At 37.9% G+C, this 20811-nt stretch overlaps 1 long non-coding RNA gene across 1 annotated transcript in view; it reads right to left on the bottom strand.

The window, feature by feature from the left end:
- The window catches only part of LOC122905089, a 161056-nt gene that overhangs the window by 77575 nt on the left and 62670 nt on the right, over positions 1-20811 (bottom strand). Inside the window, exon 2 of the long non-coding RNA XR_006384316.1 lies at positions 5208-5267. This is a non-coding gene — a long non-coding RNA (uncharacterized LOC122905089). The remainder of the gene's footprint in view (positions 1-5207; positions 5268-20811) is intronic.

Here is a 20811-nt window from a genome sequence, read left to right as displayed (position 1 = left end):
CAGAAAATATCCTTTAGTCTGCAGGAAGTGTCCACTGATCTGGTCGTTTTATTAATCTCACTCACCAAAGACTGATGCTCATTTAACTTGACATAACTCCTTCCATACACAAGACTTTGGCTTCAGATTTATTTTCCTTGCTGTATTTTATGAGATATGAAAAATTAAATACTCCTATATGTAATTATTATTATTTGTAATTGCAGGTTATATTTTGCATGCTAATTGCTCCCTGCTGTCCCAGTGTTCTATTTGTAATTTTATAATATGCTCTAATTATACATTAGAGAATTTTCCATTTATCTTACAATGGGTTATTTTACCAAAATGCAGGCAAGCACTGATATTAAAGGCCTTCATAGCAGTAGCAAAACCAGAACTTGGTTAAAATCTCTTTTAGGAAAGGAAAATTAACTTTTTCTTTTTTTACATAATTTGGCAGAAATTCATGACTCAGTCTCCTGAGTGGATGAAGGTTAGCAGAGGTGGGTAGAGGTCAAGAGGGAGAATAGATACAGAGCTCAGGTTCAAAAGTGGAGAGCGTCAGAACAGATGAATGTCAAGACAGATAAAGAAAATATTGGCAAAAGAGCAACAATAGCAAGAATGGCAGAAAAGGATACAGATTTGGGAAGCAAGCGTGTAGGATGAGTAGGAGGACCGGGGAGTTAAGGACACTAGGTGGGCATGCCAAGAAGAAACGGGAAACTTATGCAGATGTGAAACTGGCAGATCCATGTAGAGGGTAAGAAAACAAAAGTATGAGTCACAACCATGGCTATGACTGTAAGACTAATGGAGATGCCGGAGACTGAAGATGGAAGCAAAACAGACAATCTATTTTGACTACCCTAATGAGTCTTAATTAATACCTTTGGCTGGAAACTTCCCATGACAGACCATACTAGCCTCCAGAGCAGCTTGAAGAAACTGCCAGGATGCAGATTAGCTGTTAATTGAATACATAGTTTGAGTTTTCTTTAGCCAATTGTTTTCCATTGTAAAGGTGAGTGGTGAAAGATATGAATCTGAATTCCCCAACAAGTGAACGGGATAGGAGGAAAACAAAAACCAAAAAAACCTATGAACTCTATTTCTGTTACTAATAGCAACCCTCCTTACAGGCTGTGAAAATTAATATTTCAAGAGATCCCATTAATAAATGTTTGCAAACATTTCAGTCTTAAAATTTTAAATTCCTCAGGCAAGTGACCAGGCTAGCTGTAGAAAAACCCACAAGGTGGCCCTGTAAGCCATGTTCATCTGCTCTCTCCAGAAATGAATGAATGTTGAATTCAACACTTAAGCAACAGGCCCTTAATTAGGTAACATATTGGATTTATAGAGGCGAATTCTGATTTGTTCAGGAGCATGAGCATCAGTATTTCTTAGAAGCTCCCCACATGGAAGAAGGACTAAGAACCACTGCTACTCAAAAGAAAGCTCCATGATGAAAACACAACTCTAAGTGCCACAACATTAAAATACATTCTAGGATGTATTTCCCAGGACCTTGAGCAATTTTGCTTTTATTTCTTTGTATAATAGAAGGCATAGGTGACTTTGGCTATTAGTAAATAACAGGGTTTACCTCCTGAGGTCACAATAGTTCTTTTGCTTTCAAGAAAAAGAAACATGAGAACTGGTTGCTCAATCATACTTCAGGAATATATCTGATAAGTTTAAATTGTTTGGTGGACTACTATTGATAGGTGCTGTTCCTCCTCTGTTTGTTATGAGTTGTATAACCTGATTTAGCCTTTCAGTTTATGTATCCAATTCTTTGTTGTGACAAAAAGAGGGGAAATATCTGTATTTCTAATAGAGATCTAAAGCAATGGGATGTTTTAACAAAGGCAATTGTTAAAAAGCAAAGAAATGGTATCACACCCAAGAGAAAAAGACATTACATCATTAGAATACTTTCTAAAAAGTCATATTGTGAAGTGGATATAAACACAATTAGTTGCAGATTCAAGAAAGTCATTTTGATGCAGCAACAATGTCTAATAAAAATTTAGGAATCATTAATAATAAAACAAGTTTATAAATAAATGTGGCTATAAACTCAACTGAGTTTGAGATCATATGCACATATGAAGCAGTTGATGAACATTAGCCATGACCCACAAATTTAAATAGAAATAAGAATCCTGCCAAATATCAGATTTAAAAAAAAAAAACTTAAGTCCTGGAAAATCTTATACGCATATGAGGAAAGCAGTAGCATAATTTTAGTATGAATACCACTCATTTTGACTTCTGAGTTAAATTTTCTCCATATCCCAACATTCTATATCAAAAGGAAGTAGTATTCAAACCTTCTAAGGCATAAAACCCCCTTCTAACTAAAACAACAACAACAACAAAATCAGAAAAACTTCTAAGGAAACATGATAAGTAAGAGCCTTGTCTGATTGAAATCGAGCTCTGGCCCCAAAACTCCACACACAGCTTGCTGTTGGCCCCTTGGAGCCCTAGGCCACTGACCTGAAACCAGACTTTTACCACCATTTCTTCCTCTCATAGATTGAATTCTTTCCTATGAGGTTCTTTGGTTTGATAAAGTAATGATCTCCCAAATCCCCCATGAATCCTAGGGAAGAAATAATTTAGATTTAATCTGGGACCCCTACTATCTTAGATATTAAAGAATATATTATCATTTGGCAACAAGTTTGGGCTACTAAAGGAAAAGTGCTGAACAGCAGGCAGTAGAAATCTAATTTCAAGTATCTCAGTAAGTAACTCCACACTGAAATTTGAATGAACTCATTGTAAAAGGACTTATGCAGCAAACAAAGAAGGTAGTAAAGAAAGAAATACAACTCGGAGCCAGAGAGTGTGCTAGCCTGTTAACAAACACAAACTGACTTAATCCTCATTGCAAAAGCAGGTACTAACTCCTAAGTAAGGAAGAGAAAACTGATACTTACAGAAATTGAGCTACTTGTCCAAATTCACACTACTAAGTGGTAGAGCTGGAATTTGAATTGAGGAATATCTGACTCCCAAAGCCAATGCCCTTCTCTCTCACCACACTGGCAAAGAGGGTGCCTACTAAGTATCATATGTAAAATCAATTTTGAACTTAAAACCTTATAAAATTCAGTATGGTCCCTACCATGAAGACAAATTATCAAATTATTAAACAAACATTTCTCACCAGTCACCCTGCTTCCTGTGATTTATATGTTGAAAATATTTCTTCAACATTAAAGTAAATAAATGAAAGAAAAAATCCAATGGGATCCAAACCTGGATATTTCGTGAAATTATCAAATATTATCGACCCCAATAGTAACAATGTAGAGATTTAAATTTCACCAAGAAAATGAACACAGTGAAGGTATTACTAGAGCATGTCATAAAACATTTTACCTCTACTTCGATGTATATATTGTTTTTCTATTGCTGCTGTAACAAATTACTCCAAATTTAGTTGCTTAAAACAACAAATTTATTATCTTACAGTTGTGTAAGTCAGAAGCCTCATACACATCTCATCAACTGAAATCAAGGTGTCGGCAGAGCTACATTCCTTTCTGGAGGTTCTCAGGGAGAATCTGTTTTGGGCTTCTAGAGCGGTCAGCATTCCTTAGCTCACAGCCTATTCCTCCATTTCCAAAGCCAACAACACCGCATCTTCCTGACCCTTTTTTACTGATCACATCTTTGGGAAAGGTTCTCTGATTTAAAGGACTAATATAATTAGACCAGGTTCATCTCCCCAACCTTAATCACAGCTGCAAAAGTCCCTTTTGCCATGCAGGGTAACAGAGTGACAGATTCCAGGGATTAGTTACAGACATATTTGGAGGGCACTATCCACCCACTACAGTAAAGATAACTGGATCTTCTTCAGAATGAGCTAAGCTCACATTTTCGAGTCTTCCAGATGTCATCCAATGCTTATGCCTTTTTCTCCCCAAATCAGTGGGGCATCTCTTTCTCTATAGGGGTTCATAAATTCTGATGTCCTTCAACCTGTGCTCTTTAATTTACTACACGAGATGATGTCTTCTTCCATCCACTGAATAGAAATTCACCTAGTATATCACTTGAGATATTTGGTATTCCTTGTACTCAATTAAAATATCATAATTTCACTTGTTTTTTTGTCCCTCATGTATACACACAGCTGATATATCAAGCACTCTCCCAGGGGCAAATACTGTATATTTAACTCTCTTTGGATGATTTCCACACATCATGGAGATTGAGGATTTTATTGATGCTTTTACCATTTAACAAGCATATGGCAAAACAAGTTTATGTTTTATAGAGAGACAACAAGAGATAAGTGGTTATTTTAAGTCCAGCTATCAAAACACATCAAATTAGGTGAAGTTGGAGAAAAAAACTTTCCAAAGCAGGTCACTAAAAATTTCCTTTTAAAACCATTTTTTTGGCATGTTTAAAATTCAATTTTCTACATGTATTTTTTTCAGAAACTCTTTTGCTACTTAAGATGAGGTTTCCCACTGATGAGCTACTTTCGTCCTCTTCTCAAGGCTATCAGATCATAGACACCACAGGAGACCAAAGCTGGAAAGAAACTCTGAAATCTATGTTCTCCACTTAATAGACAAGGAAACTGAGGCTCAGCAAGGTAAAAAGAACAAAGCAAGAGAATCACATTGGTTTTGTGGGTGAAAAGACAGGCTTAAATTGCTAGTGAACATTATTCAGAATTAAGACTAAAAGGGAAAGATTCTCACACTCTCAGCCTTCCAACTAATAACACCCTTGTTCATAGCTTAACCTTGAGAATGGTAATGGCCATGAGCCAGTGGAGCGGAAGGCAAGGAGAGAAGGATGTCACTCACGCTGATGAGTGAGTGCCCTGCCAATAATAGGAACCTGCACACAATCCCTTAAGCAACGGTAGTTCAGCATGGTTTCCCCCAAAGAATCTATTTTCATTAAACATTTTCAGCCACAGCTTTGCTTGATTTTTAATAAATAGGCAAGTTGATAATCTTTCTTCTGAGAATTTTATATCTGGTGTTAAAACGAATTTAAATCAGCATGCCATGTAATTGTACATTTTCACCAGAGTATAAAAACATGCAGTAGCAAAGAGCTCACCTCCCACAGTCCTTACCCAACACTTAACCTCTTCCTCACCCCTTCTTCGCACATAACATGTGACACCTGGGAAGACATCAGGCAGTGTTCTGTCATGATTCATTTAGGCCACATACCTTTGGTCTCTGAGAGAAATCTCCATTCTCCCACAGTCTCCTGCCTCAGATATCCTACAGCTGAAAACAACGGGAAAGTGAAAGAAAATATAAGACAAACATAAATAAATATTAGACAAACATAATATCCCAACACATGTAGCGATGAAAGTTTAATCTGGTTTTAATTTCAGGGACCTCCAAGGAAAGCTTCACACAGAATATGCTCCCGTGTTCTCTTCATCCCTCTGTCACCATCACAGGAAAAGGCTCCAGAGAGCATTTGTTGGTTCCCCCTCCCCAGACTTATTGAGGTATAATTGAGAAATAAAATTGTGTACAAATTGTATAAAAAAGTATACAATGTGATGATTTGATATACACACGCACTGTGAAAAGATTCCTTTCATCCAATTAATTAACACATCCATCACCTCTCACATTCACCCTCTTTGTGTGTGAGAACATTTAAGTATTACTCTTTTGGCAAAGTTTAATTATTCAATACAGTGTTATCAATTATAGTCACCATGTTATGCAGACCTCATTCATCTTATACCTCAAAGTCCGTACCCTTTAACCAACCCCTACCTAGCTCACACATCCCTGGCCCATGACCCCACTTTTCAATTCTTTGTTTCCATGAGTTTGATTTTTTTTAGCTTTACATATAAGTGATACCAGGCAGCATTTGTCTTTCTCTGAGTTATTTCACTCAGTGCAATGTGCTCCAGGTTCATCCATATTTTCATAAATTACAGCCTTCTTTTTAAAGGTTGAATAGTATTCCTGTGTGTGTGTGTGTGTGTGTGTGTGTGTTTAAGAGTGAGAGAAAGATATTTATTCATCCATTAATTTTAAATTAGGTTGTCCCCACATCTTGGCTGTTGTGAATAATGCTACAATAAACATGGGAGTATAAATATCATTTCAAGATAATAATTTGTTTCAGAGAAGGGATTGCTGAATCATATGGTAGGTCTGTTTTTAACTTCTTGGGGAACCCCCATATTGTCTTCTATAATGGGAAAAAATTCCACCAACAGTGTGCAAGGGTTCCTTTCCTCCTATCCTTGCCAGGACTTTTCATCTCTTTTTCCTTCATCCAACATTTTTATTTTTCCTAATTTTACATCTTTTATTCAAGTATAATTAACAATGCTACATTAGCTTCAGGTGTACAGTATAATGGTTTAAAAATTCTATACATTTCTCAATGCTCATCAAGGTAAGTTAACTCTTTAATCGCCATCCCCTGTTTTACCCATCCCGCCCACACACCTCTCCTCTGGCAAGCATCCGTTTCTTCTCCGTATCTAAGAGAACATTTTATGTCTCTTTCTGTCTTTCTTTTGTTTCCTAAATTCCACATTTGAGTGAAATAAGTCAGACAGAGAGAGACAAATACCATATAATTTCACTCCATGAGGAATCTCTTGTCTTTTGAGAATAACTAGTCTAACAGGTACCAGGCGCTATCTCACTGTAGCTTTGATTTGCAATTCCCTGGTGATTAGTGATGTTGAACATCTTTCTATGTACCTGTTGGTCATTTGTATGTGTTCCTTGGGAAGATGTTTATTCATGTCCTTTGCCATTTTTTTCAAAAATATTTCATTTATTTGAGAGAGAGTGTGTGTGAGTGAGAGAGCTTGAGCAGGGGGAGGGACAGAGGAGGAGGGAGAAGCAGACTTCCCTGCTGGGCAGGGAGCCAACGTGGGGCTTGACCCCAGAACTGGGGGCTCATGACTGGAGCTGAAGGCAGGCATAACCAACTGAGCTACCCAGGTGCCCCTGCCTATTTTTTAATTTCATTTTTATTTTCTGTTTTTAAATTAAGTTGCATGAATTCTTATGTATTTTAGATATATTAATCCCCTCTCAGATATGTGGTTTGCAAATATTTTCTCCCATGCCATGGGTTTCATTTTGTTGATGGTTTCCTTTGCTGAACTTTTAGTTTGATATAGGCTCACTTGTTTATTTTTGCTTTTGTTGCCTTTGGTGTCAAATGCAAAAAATCATTGCCAAAACCAGTGTTGAAGTACTTACTTGTTAAGTTTTCTTCTTTCTTAACTTACTGTTAAGTTTTATGGCTTTGGGTCCTACATTCAATTTTTAAATCCATTAGGCGTGATTTTTGTGTATGGAAAATTCAATAAATTTTTGGTGCATGAAAAAAAAACTAAGAAATAGTTTGTTCTAGGACTTTTTTTTCCTACTGTGTCTAGGAAGGTCCAGGAGCCCATCAAAGACCAAAAAAAAAAGGGCAAAAGTTGTCACAGGAACAATGCTGGGAAAGGCATATAAAAGTTCTCATCACCAGAAATAGAACTTGAAATAGAGCAAATCAAGTGATGGACAGACCCAAATGAGAAACAGAAGGGCTGTGACCCCATGCTCTGCTGTCTGACTGCTTACCAAGGCCACTGTATATAACTTTCTATCTACTAAGATTCTGGATCCCTCTCTTCTAGGTCCTTAGAATATTTTGATCCCCTGGGATTAATTTATTAGTCACTGATTTCATTATCCAATATCCCTCTTTCAATTGTACCCAGTTCTTCCCTTGGGCCCTGTCAGACCACTCCTTGCTGGGATGAACCTGTCTCCACATGGAAAGGACACTGAAATCATGAAAAGGGATAGGGGAGTAAAGGAGCTAAGAAAAAAGAACAACAAAGGAATACTCCTAAGGATAAGAAAAGTAACACAACATAGAACCTGCAAGGGATGTGTGTAAAAGGGTGAAGGACAGACTTCGAAGAGATGTAAGTGGTGAAAAGCAAATAGTTTGGAGATAGAGTGCTAGATTTGAATCTAGCTCTGCTGTTTACCAACTGGGTTAATTTGGACAAATTACTTTCTCTCTCTGGGTCCTAGCTTCAACAGATAAATAATACTACTTACCCTCATAGCAGTTTGTGGAAACTAAATAAATTAATACACTTTAATGTTTAGCACATGGTTTGTGCTCAAAGTTGGTTAATATCATGAAAGTAATATCACTTGAATCCTTGACTCTTTTAAAATATCTTAAATATAAGTAAAAAGTCTTAACATGTGTATCTGTAAGTGCCAAATTAGTGCCATATTCTTTCCAAGAAACAGAAAGAAAGTATTGTCTCTGGAAGAGAATATAAGAAAAGGGCTTGTGTTGGCCCCTTCATTCACAGTAACACATATTGCTCCCTGGAGGGAGTTTGACAGATTATGACATATCGTTGCTGTCAGGAGTGAAAAACAACCTTGTAGTAAATCAGTTTTTAATTTGTGTTTTTGAAAAATTGGGACTATGCTTTAAAATCCTTTGAAATTAGCCACTGGTGAGTATATGATTACAAGAACACAGTGCTTTCCCTTTCCTCAGTGGCAGCAACTCCTCAAAACAAAGCAAACAGACCAGTTCTTCCTGCTGCAAAATGGAGCCTCATCCTCCATTCCCCAAGCTGGAAAGTCTTCCCCTCGATTCCCAATAAAGGAATTATAGCTGTGGCTCCTCCCAGCAGCAGTCTGTGCTTTTTCTCCTCTACCCATTCCATGCCCCCTGGATGATGACAATGAGAATAATTTGGTATTGAAAACAATCTGGTATAACGGATGGAGAATAATCAAACATAGTTGGGTTTTAAATTTTCCAAAGTTGATTTCAAAGTGTGTAACAAGAAAAGACCAGATGATGAGTTCCTGGGAAAGATGGTTCTCACTGAGTGGAGCACTGGAATCTCAAATGAGCGTTGGAAGCCTTAGATGGGGTGAAAATGCCAAGGAGAATATTAATTCATGAAGGAAAATATAAAATCCTGTCATAAAAGCCAGCCCACCAAAAGCACAAACAATGAATGTGTGATAAAGTGTCGGGGTGTCCAGGACCCCACAAGGCAGGCCGGACGGGATGGCGGCTGGCAATGAGCCAGTGCGGTCAGGCTTTAGAATAAACAAGCTTCATCCCGATGAGGAAGCAATCCTCATTGGACCGGGCGCCTGCATGCTCTGTGCGTGATCTCTGCATGCCCTGTATGCTTTAGTGCAGTGTCCACGCGCCTAACTCATGTACCCTGCTGTGATTGGCTGACCATGAACATATAACTGGGAGGGGCCGGGAGGACCGGGGAGAGAGTGAGCGGCGGCCGCAGCTGCAGCAGGACGGCGGGCAGCCGGGGCGGCCTGTCGGGAACCTAGCGGGGCAGGCGGGCGCAGCACCCCCTGCCTGGCCGCCTGCTCCTGGGGGGAAGGCGGCCCACGCGCGACGGGACCAGCAGCATGAGCAGCGGCTACAGCAGCCTGGAGAAAGGAAAGCGTGAGGAGCCGCCACCGCCATCGCCGCCAGCGCCGCCCTGCCGGAGCCAAGGGGACCCGGGCCGCCGCCCCGCCGCGCCTCCTGCTCGCCGCTGGCTCCCTGTCCTCGGAGAGCGCCCCAGGGCAAGCCCCGCGCCGGCCAGCAGGGAAGAAGCATCCTCCGGAGTGTAAGAAGCTAGCATGCAGAAATAAAAGAGCTCTCCTTAACTACGTGTCGTGTCTCTCTGCGGGCAGAGTGAACGCGATAATAAAGGAAGAGGGCAGAATCTCCAAGACTCTAGTACAGGCTGTATGCCCAGAAAGTCTACTTCGGAGGCATGCCAATGGAAGATGTAAGCAACCTCTGGGGCCCTGTGTCTGAATAATCTTAACCTGGAACCAAATAGAGAAGGGAGCTTACTTGTTACATAAGCAGAAGAGCTGAGAGAGCAATGCCTGAACTCCAGGTAGACTGGATTGTTCTTATCTACCCTTTATCCATTCCTGCCTTCTTCCTCCCTAACAGTCTTCCTTTCCTTCCATGGATTTTCTCTTCTGCTATACAGCCTCAGAGAAACCTGACCCCATCTCCAGCTGTTAGGGTGAGTCTTAGCTATCTAAAGGAAATCTCATCCTTCTTTCCAGAGGTTGATTAATAATCATGTGACCCACTGATACCAGGAAGAGGCTTCCTAGAACTTCTGCAAGTTTTTCCTCATCTTCTGGAAGATACTTTGGGCATTCCTCAAAAATTGTTCCTTTTGATCCAAGGCCCTGAACTGCTGCCAACCTGGGAATGAACTCAGTACACTAAGAAGAGAAGAGCTAAAAAATGCAAAAACTGGAATCAGGGGCCCTGAGAGTAAGTTACTTGGAAGCTGTCCTGCCTAGGAATTCCAGTTTCGCTAGCAGGTAAAATCCTTATTATGGTTGAAGTCAGTATGATTTGGATGCTTTTGTTACATGTAGCTAGAATACACGAATAAAGAAGTAGGAGCTGGAAGAGGAGGAGGAGGAGGATGACAAGGATGAGATGGAGAAACTAAAATCTTCAATTATAGGTAAGACTCAGGAAAAATTACCACAAATTGCAATAGCTCATGTCTAGCTAACTTTGAAAGCCTATATTTTCCCACTATTATCTCTTGTTGCTTTTCTACCGTGAAGAGCAGAAAAGAACATACTCTTAATTTCCTGCCTGAGTAGGATGTGCACTGGACCTCCAGACCAGCTGGTAAAATAGCTTTGCTTGAGAAACACAGGTCTGTCTACAAGAGGGAGTGAAAGAGATACCTGTACCACAGGTGGGCGAACTGATGCTAAGATGCTTAGAGAGTTTATATAATAAGCTCAGGTTTTTACAGCTAAAATTGCAGGGTTTCAATTTGAGCCCAGACAGATGCTCAAGACAATCACAATAATATTACCTCTATGTTGTCTGGGAGGACTGGCTACCAGGGGATATAGAATTTACAATTATTTTTTTCCTTTTCTGCATCTTATATCTGGAAAACTAATACCAAAAAAACCACACAAATTTTCTTAAAGAAAATGCTATTTTACAATCAAAATTATTCCAATAAACCATAAAGCAGGGGCAGGTGAATGCTTTTCTTTGAAAGTAATTTAAGTGATACATTGCTTTCTATATCGTGCATCATTTTTTAATAAACTATTATGAAATATTATGCAAATTTAAAGTTATCAGCCTTCTGTAAATAACAAAAAAACTTTAAATATTTAATCAGTGATTTATAACTGCTCAAGTGATCAAAGAAGGTAATTTAGCCTGTTCCTTGCACTCTATATATTTGGATAATTAAAAAATTGCTTGGCTTGTGTTTAAAATGCCAAAATATGGGTCGCTGTAATATATCCCCACTTGTTACACCTTCACTACTGTTTCAGCCTGACTTCTTTATGCCTGCAGACCAAGGAACAGGGGCTCAAAACACTCAAATGTCCCTCCTTAAAGCTCAAAAGAAAACAAAATATTCTTCTGAAAACAAAACTGCCAAGATGTAGTCACCTATCCATTGCTTCATATTGCCTGGCCTTCATTTCTTTATTTGCAAAAGTCATAAGCACCACGTCCAACTATTTGGAATAGACAGAAGCACTCTCTTGAGCTTCTACAATCTGCCAGAATACATACACCAAAACTATAAGAAGTCCCATCTTGTCATGTAGAAGGTATGTTCCTGGCTATAAAATGATGAGAGAGGGATTTACCCAGGAAAACCAATACAAGAAAAAATGTCATCTCTCACCCTTGGCTTCTTCTGCAGAAGGAAGGAATATCCAGGAAACATATTACCAAACATATTACCAAAAACCCTTAGGGCAGATGTTCTTCAGACTCTAGCCACCACTTACATTAACACCTGGAAAGCGTCAAGTCTACTCCCAAATTTCTCAAACCTTCCAATAAATTCCCATACCCCTTACAGCACTTGCTCCACCTATATTAAACTCTGCCATTCTGTAAAACCATTCTTTGTTGACACTAGCCTTGTTGCCTCTGCACGGAACACCCGTTCTTTCCTCCCTCTCCCACTTTATTTGCTCAATTCTTCATTCTCCAATTCTCACTTCAGGGATGTTTTCCTTGAGCACCCCCACCCCAACTCTGGAATAGGTGGCATTCTATGGATCTGTTAGTGCCCTGTTTACTCTTAGCTTAGCCACAAAGTCTGTTATTATGGTCTACTCCCTGTCCCCCTTGCTAGACTCTACCACCCTTGAAATGAACAACTGTATCTATCCTTAAAACTTGTGTCTTTTATCATAGCCCAGTGCCTCTATTAAAATAGATGATAAATAAAACTTACTTACTGAAGGAATGAACAACTGTCCTCATTTATCATATACTCTATTTAGAACTACATGATTGTAGATGCATGTAGAAAAAATGCATGTATAGGAGTGTACAGAGACCTAGAACAAAAAGAGAGAGACAGAGAGAGAAAACAGCCTTACCCCAACATATGAAAATACATATTACATAAAAACTGCCCTCCAAGGATCATTTCCTTCTTCATCTTTATTTCCATTCTTCCTCCTACACTACTACCTCACTGATTTTTACAATATGCCCTCCTCCTTTCTCATCATTTTATTTTTGCCATATCCTCTACTGTCAACTCCTGATCATTCTCACAACTTAGCTTTCTCCCCACTATCTTCTAATGGCAAATTTAATCTGATTTGAATAGTTGTCTAATTCTATTTGGATGTCAAAACAATATGGAAGTAAATGTATAAATAAAGTGGTACACAATATATGGCATTCGGTGATTTATGCCTTACCATACATACTTGTTAACAAGATATGTTTTTTAGGCATAAGCAGTGTATCTGAACAAACCACAGCATGTCAAAAGATCAGGGAAAGACTTCTGGCTAAGATGGAGGAAACAGATTTATGACTGAACCTGAAACAACACACACACACACACACACACACACTAGCTGCAGAAAATACATGAAACAACAGTTTTAAAGACAGTGGGCATCAGGCAATGAAGGCCAGTAATCCCTGAAATCAGATAGGAAATAAATGAGGTAATCTCTATGACTGCCCAGTTCAGCCTTGAGAGAATTTTCAGGCTATGGTAGGGAAAAGGAAGCGGGGTGGAGCCTAAGTAGACTCCTTGAGTCTAAGAGATAGAGCTTGGAGTCTAAGCAGATAAAGGAAGCTAGAGTTTGCAGAATACGAGAACCAGAGAGGAGAGAGTTTCACACAGAAGTCTAAAATCTCAAAACCCTGAGAATGGATCAGCTCATGCATTTGTGAAAACTACCAAAAAAAAAAAAAAAAAAGAGCCATTTAAAGAATGAGAAGAAATAGTATCTCAGTACTTACAGAGGACCAGGAATAGTGTCTATTCCCACCAGTTAAATTGGAAAAACCTTGTAACTCATAAGAATTGATAGAATACTTAATTAATACTTGCCTTTGAGTGGAAAAATAATAGTACTAAACTAAATACAACTCTGCTGGTGCCTCACAAATATTAAAGGCAAGAACTGAAAGGATCCAACTGTTACCAAGTAAGCTTGCTGCACCCCCCCAGACCAAAACTCAAGAATAGTTACATGAAAACAAAAATATCTAGCACTCAACAAAGTTATTCATGTATTGCTGCTAATCAATAATTACAAGGCATGAAAACAACAGAAAATGTAATCCACAATGAATACTACATAAACCAAGCAAATGAAACTGATACAGAACTGACAGATATTAAAACTAGCTGAATATTAAATAATTTTTATAATAAAAAAGAACATTAAATCAATTTTATAATAACATTCCTTATGCTTAAAAAGTTAAATAGAGACATGGAAGATATAAAAGAAGCCCCCCTCCCATTTAAACCTCTAGAGATAAAAGTCACAAGGTATGATATACTAGTCTTCCATTGCTAGGGAACAAATTATCCCAATTTTGGTAGCTTAGAACAACAAACTTAAAACAACTTAATACACAGATTTATGGGTCAGAAGTCCGGGAAGTACTGATTAGAGTAGAACTGAAATTATGCTATTGGCTAGATTAGTTCTTATCTCAAGGCTCTGAAGAAGAACTCAATTTCAAGATCACTCAGGTTACCAGCAAACTCAACTTTTTTGTGGCAATAAGGCTGAGATCCCCACTTTCTTGCTGTGAACCAGAGGCCACTGGGAGCCTAGATGTCACTCTCAGGTCTTTTTTATTTGGATCCCTCTATCTTCAAGCCAACAACAGTGCACTCAATCCTTCATTATTTCCTATATCTCTGGCTTCTTCTGAAATCCTGAAGAACTCACTTACTTTAAAGACATATAATTATATAGGCGCACCCAGATAGTCTCCCTTTTGACTAACACAAAGTCAACTGACCAGTAACTTTGACTACATCTAAAAAATTCCTTTTGTTATGTAGCATTACATAATTGGGAGCCTGATATCTCATCATATTTACAGTTCTATGGATTAGGCAAAAACTCTCAGGGGTCATTTTGGAATTGTGCCTACCACAGATGAGAAGAAAAATACACTGAGACTAAAGGAGTGTCAGACATTTTGGAAGAAAATATTAGTGAACTTGAAGACACAGTAATAGAAAATTTCCAAAATGAAACAGAGAGAAAAAGATATAATAATAAAGCACCAAAATGAAGCATCAGTAAACTCTCAGGACAACTTAAAAGAATGTAGAAAATATTTGAAGGAATAATTGTTCAAAAATTTCCAAAACTAATGAAAACTGTAAATCCACAGTAGCAAGATCAATGAACTCCCAAGCATAATAAATTTTAAAGAAACTACACATAATAATAATAAGGCACATAATAATCAAATTGCTCACAACCAGTGGTAAGGAGAAAATCTTAAAAGCAGGCAGAGGAAAAACATACCTTATTTACAGAGACAGATTAAAAAGAGAGCAAAATTCTCATTAGAAATAATGCAAATAAAAAGACAGTATAGCAACATCTTTAAAAATGGGTGAAGAGTAGTGTATAGTCAACCTAGAAATGTATACACAACAAAAATTACTTTAAAAACTATGGCAATGGCACCCTGATGAAGAAGTGAAGAAATTGAAAGCACAGATTACAGTAAGTACAGTGATGTTAGGATTCAAAATTGGCTGCAGGAAAAGCATGCTGACTTCAGAGCCTTGTAATATCTGCTCAGTCCACACCAGTAGTTCCAAGAAAGGAACCTATACACATATCTGGTGTCCCATCCTTTATGGCTGCTGTCCAGATGTCATATCCCTTGATAGCCTGGTACTGATGGCCAGTGGGGTTTGTGGTCATGTGTTCAATGGGGCAGTAGCAAACAGATCTGTTACTCTAGGCCTTCACATAGAGGGAACAGACAGAAATTCTTATCTCCCAGGCTTCATCTTCAAGGAGTATTCTCATATAGCAGATGAATCTTACTGTTCAACCTTGTCCTAGCTCTTGGCTGTCTCTCAAATTTTTGTGATTGTCCAAGCAGCCTAGTTTATTTTTAATAGCTCCCAGTAGTTGAGAGTGTGTCAAAACCTGTCTAGGATCCAAAGACAAAGACCTCCATCAGCATCTAGTCTCAGGCTGATTGGAAGGTGAACCCCAGGCAGCAGCTTTTAAAGTATACAAATATACCTCTTTCAGAGGAAGACACCTACAGTAGATACACAAAAGATAAAAAGAATCTAAGCATACTACTATATAAAATTACCAAATCACAAATGATAAGAGCCAGAGAAGGAAGTAATGGAGGGGAGCTACAAAACAACTAGAAAAGAATTAATAAAATGGTAATAATACCTAACCACAATTACCTTCAATGTAAATGGGATAAATTCTCCAATCAAAAGACAGAGTGACTGAATAGATAAAAATACAGACCCACCTATATGCTACCTATAAGAGACTCACTTCAGATATAAGGATACACACAGACTAAAGAGTCTGTGAAGAGAAGGAAAAGGATATTCCATGCAAATGGAAATGAAGCTTGGTAGCTATATTTACATTGGACAAATAGATCTTAGGACAAAGACTATAATAAGAGACAAAGAAAGTCATTGAATAAGATAAAGGTGTCAATCAAATGAGAAGTTTAACATCTGTAAATATTTATGCATCCAACATAGGAGCAGCTAAACATAAATCAAATACTAACAGAGGTAAAGAAAGAAACATATGGCATTACAATTATAGTAGGGAACTTTAATACCCCACTTTCAGAATGGATAAATTATCCAGACAGAAGAGCAATATGGAAACATTGGCCTTAAACAACATGTTATACCAGATGGACTTAATGGACATTTACAAAACATTCCATCCAAAAGGAACCAAATAAATGCCATTCTCAAGATATATAGAACATTACAGATCATATGTTGGGCCATAGAACAAGTCCTAATAAATTTAAGAAGATTGAAATAATATCAAACACCTTTTCTGACAATTGTATGAAAAGAAACCCACAAAAACTCAATTATAAGAAGAAAACTGGATAACCCATAAATACATGGAGATCAAACTACATATAACTGAACTACCACTGAGTCAAAGAAGAAATTTTAAAAATGTATATCTTGAGATATATGAAAATGAAATACAACACACCAAAACTTATGATATGCCTCAAAAACAAAAAAACCTCAAAAACATTAAGAGGGAAGTAAATGGTGATGAATGCCTATATTGAAAAATAAGAAAGACCTCAAAAAAAAAAAAAAAAGAAACAAACAAACAAAAAAAAAAACCTTTATACCATAAGCAACCAGAAAAAAATAAAATAAGCTAAGTCTAAAGTTAGTAGAAGGAAGGAAATAACAAAGATGAGAATGAAAATAAATGAAATACAGATTTTAAAGACAGTGGAAAAGATCAATAAAACCGAGTTGGTTTTTTGAAAAAATAAACAAAATACACAAAACTTTAGCTAGACTTACTAAAAAAAAATTTTAAAAAGGAGACTCAAAGAACTAAAAAGAGAAAGAAGAGAAATTACAAAGATCATACAAAAGATGCTTACAAAGGACCATAAGCAACTACTGTGCTTTGAAAAATCATATGTCAAAAAATTGGACAAGGAAGAAGAGAATAAACTCCTAGAAATATACAATCTACCAAACTTGATCCATGAAAAAACAGAAAATCTGAAAAGACCAATTACTAGTAAGGAGATTGGATCTGTAATAAAAAAAAAAAAATCTCCCAACAAACAAACTCAAGGACCAGATGCCTTCACTAGTGAATTCTACCAAACATTTAAAGAATTAATGCCAATCCTCAAAATCTTCCAAAAAACAGAAGAGAAAGGAACACTACCAAACTCATTTTATAAAGTCAGAATTACCCCAATACCAAAACAAGACAAAGGACAGTTCAAGAGTAAAAATTACAGGCCAATATGCCTGATAACATCAATGCAAAAATTCTCAAAAAAAAAAAAAAAAAAAATTAGCAAACCAGGGCGCCTAGGGGGCTCAGTCAGTGAAGTGTCTGCCTTTTGCTCAGGTCATGATCCCAGAGTCCTGGGATCAAGTCCACACTGGGCTCTCTGCTCAGCAGGGAGTCTGTGTCTCCCTCTACCTCTCCCCCTGCTTGTGATCTCTCTTTCAAGTACTCTCTTTCTAATAAATAAATAAAATCTTTTTAAAAAATTAACAAACCAAATTAAACAATACATTTTAAAAACATACAGTGTGATCAAGTGAGATTTATTCCAGGGATGCAGGGATGATTCAAAATCTGCAAATGAATCAGTGTAATATACTACATTGAAAGAGAAAGTATAAAATCATATGATCATCTCAAAGAGATCCAGAAAGGCACTTGACAAAATTCAACATCCATATGTGATAAAAACTCAACAGAGTGGGCATAGAGGAAACATACTTCAACTTAACAAGGCCATATGTAACAAGATCACAATTAACATCATATTCAGCAGTGACGAGCTAAAAGCATTTCCTCTAACTTAAGAATAAGACAAACATACCCACTCTCACCATTTTTATTCAACATTGTATTAGGAGTTCTAGTCAGAAAAATAAGGCAAGAAAAAGAAATGAGTCATCCAAAACAGAAAGAAAGAAAGAAACAGAACTGTCTCTGTTTGCAGACGACTTATATGAGAAACCCTAAAGACTTAACAAAAAACTGTTAGTATAAACAAATTCAGCAGAGTTGAAGGATACAAAATCAACTGCATTCCTATACACTAATAAACTATCAGAATTTTTAGGAATGAGAGGCAAGATGGTGGAGGAGTAGCAGATTGAAATGACATTAGGTCCCAGGAGTTCAGCTAGATACTTATCAAACTCTTCTGAACACCTACAAACTCAACAGGAGATTGAAAAGAAGAAGAGCAGCAATTCTAGGAACAGAAAATCCACCACTTTCTGAAAGGTAGGACAAGCAGAGAAGTGAATCCTAAGTGATGGGTAGATAGATCGTGTGGGGGAGGGGCTGGCTCCTGGCAAGTGGTGGAGTAGCAGAACACAAAATGAGAACTTTTAGAAGTCTGCTTCACTGACAGACATCGCTCCAGAGCCTAAATGGGGGCACAGTGTAGTCTCAGGTCCTGGAGGGTCACAGAAAGAACGGGGGTGTCTGAGTGTGGCAGAGCTCCAGGTATCAGAACAGAAAAGCCAGCTACAGAGACAGAGCTAAATTAATCCCAATCTCAGTTTGGGATTACCTTAAGCCATGATCCTAGGCACAGCTGGGCCACTGTTCTTTGGGCAGGGACCTCACAAGTGGCAGATCTGGGGAAACCCCTTCCTTCTTCCTCCAAGAGGAGTGGCACAGGAGTGCACTACAGAAATCTGCTGGGTTTGGAGACTCCAAACAGGACCATGCACTAGAGATAGAAAGGCTCGGTGACAGGCTAGGTGAACTTGGAGTGCGGCCAGAGATCAGGGAGACAGGAGGAACTGATAGCTTTTCCTTGCCAGCACACTGAGGAGAGGACCCCAAGATCTCCACTCCCCCTGGGCCAGAGATTGGGAGGCTGCCATCTTCATTACCATCCTCCAGAGGTCTATGTAAAGCATTCAGGGAACAAAAGCTCCAAGAGCAAACCCAAGCAGATTACTTAGCCCAGCCCCTGGTAAGGGCAGTGCAATTCTGCCTTGAGCAAAGATATTTGAGACTCACTGAAACAGGCCCCTCCCCCCAGAAGATCAGCAAGAACATCCAGCCAAGACCAAGCTTACTGATCAAGGAGAACAGTGGAACTCCAGAGCTAGGGAAAAGTAATGCATAGAATTAATGGCTTTTCCCCATGATTCTTTAGTCTTACAAAGTTAAAATTTTTTTTTCTTATTCTATTATTTTTAACTTTTCCTCTTTCCTCTTTTAACATTTTTTAACTAGTTTATCTTAATACCTTTCTTTTTTAAAAAAATCTTTTTAGGGACGCCTGGGTGGCTCAGTTGGTTAGTGGCTGCCTTTGGTTCAGGTCATGATCCCAGCATCTTGGGATCGAGTCCCACATTAGGCTCCTTGCTTGGTAGGGAAGCCTGCTTCTTCTTCTGCCTCTGTCTGCCATTCTGCCTGCCTCTGCTTGCTCTCTCACTCTCTCTCTCTCAAAAATAAATAAATTAAATCATTAAAAAAAATTTTTTTTTACACCTTCATTGTTATAGTCATATTTTATCCCTTTACTGTATTTAACATTTGTTTTTTTATACATAAAGGGTTTTTTTTCCCTAAAAATTTTAGGATACAATTTCTTCTAATAGATGAAAACATACCCTAAATATAGCACATGGTTTTGTTCTAGTCTCCAGCCTGAGCACATTCTCTCCTTTTTTTTTTCCCGTTTCCCAAACAACTTATCAACTCCTTTTTTATAATTTTTTTTTAATTTTTACCTTTACACTCATATTCCATCCTTTCATCATGTTTACCCTTATTTTTGTATTTATACATATAAGTTTTTTTTTTCTTTAAAATTTTGGGAGGTAGTTTCTTCTAAGAGACCAAAATACACCCAAAATCAAGTGAGTGGCTCTGGCTCTGTTCTATTCACCAGTCTCTCTCCTCTCTCATTTTCTTTCTCTCTCTCTCTCTCTCTCTCTCTCTCTATATATATATATATATATATATATATAATTTTTTTTATTTCTTTTTTTTCCCTTTCTTCTCTGCCTGGTTTGGGGTCTCTTATTTGGTTAGTGTACATTTTTCTTGGGTCTTTGCCACACTTTTAGTATTTTATTCTCTCATTCATATATTCCTATCTGGATAAAATAACAAGGTGGAAAAACTCACCACAAAAAAAAAAAAAAAAAAAAAAAAAAGAACAAGAGGCAGTACCGACAGCTAGAGACCTAATCAATGCAGACATTGGTAATATGTCAGATCTAGAGTTCGGAATGACAATTCTCAAGCTGATAGCTGGGCTCAAAAAAGGCATGGAAGATATTAGAGAAACTCTGTCTGGAGAAATAAAAAGCCCTTTCTGGAGAAATGACATAACTAAAATGTAACCAAGCTGAAATCAAAAAAGCTATTAATGAGGTACAATAAAAAATGGAGGCTCTTACTGCTAGGATAGATGAGGCAGAAGAGAATTAGTGATATAGAAGACCAAATGATGGAGAATAAAGAAGCTGAGCAAAAAAGACACAAACAATTATTGGATCACGAGGGGAGACTTCGAAAGATAAGTGATACCATAAGATGAAACAATATTAGAATAATTGGGATTCTAGAAGAAGAAGAAAGAGAGAGGGGGGCAGAAGCTATATTGGAGCAAATTATGGAAGAGAATTTCCCCAATATGGCAAAGGGAACAATCATCAAAATCTAGGAGGCACAGAGAAGCCCCCTCAAAATC

Source organism: Neovison vison, chromosome 1, assembly GCF_020171115.1.
Source record: "Neovison vison isolate M4711 chromosome 1, ASM_NN_V1, whole genome shotgun sequence".
Classification (NCBI taxonomy): domain Eukaryota; kingdom Metazoa; phylum Chordata; class Mammalia; order Carnivora; family Mustelidae; genus Neogale; species Neogale vison.
Note: the sequence above shows the minus strand (reverse complement) of the source record. Positions and strands in the feature narration are given on the sequence as shown.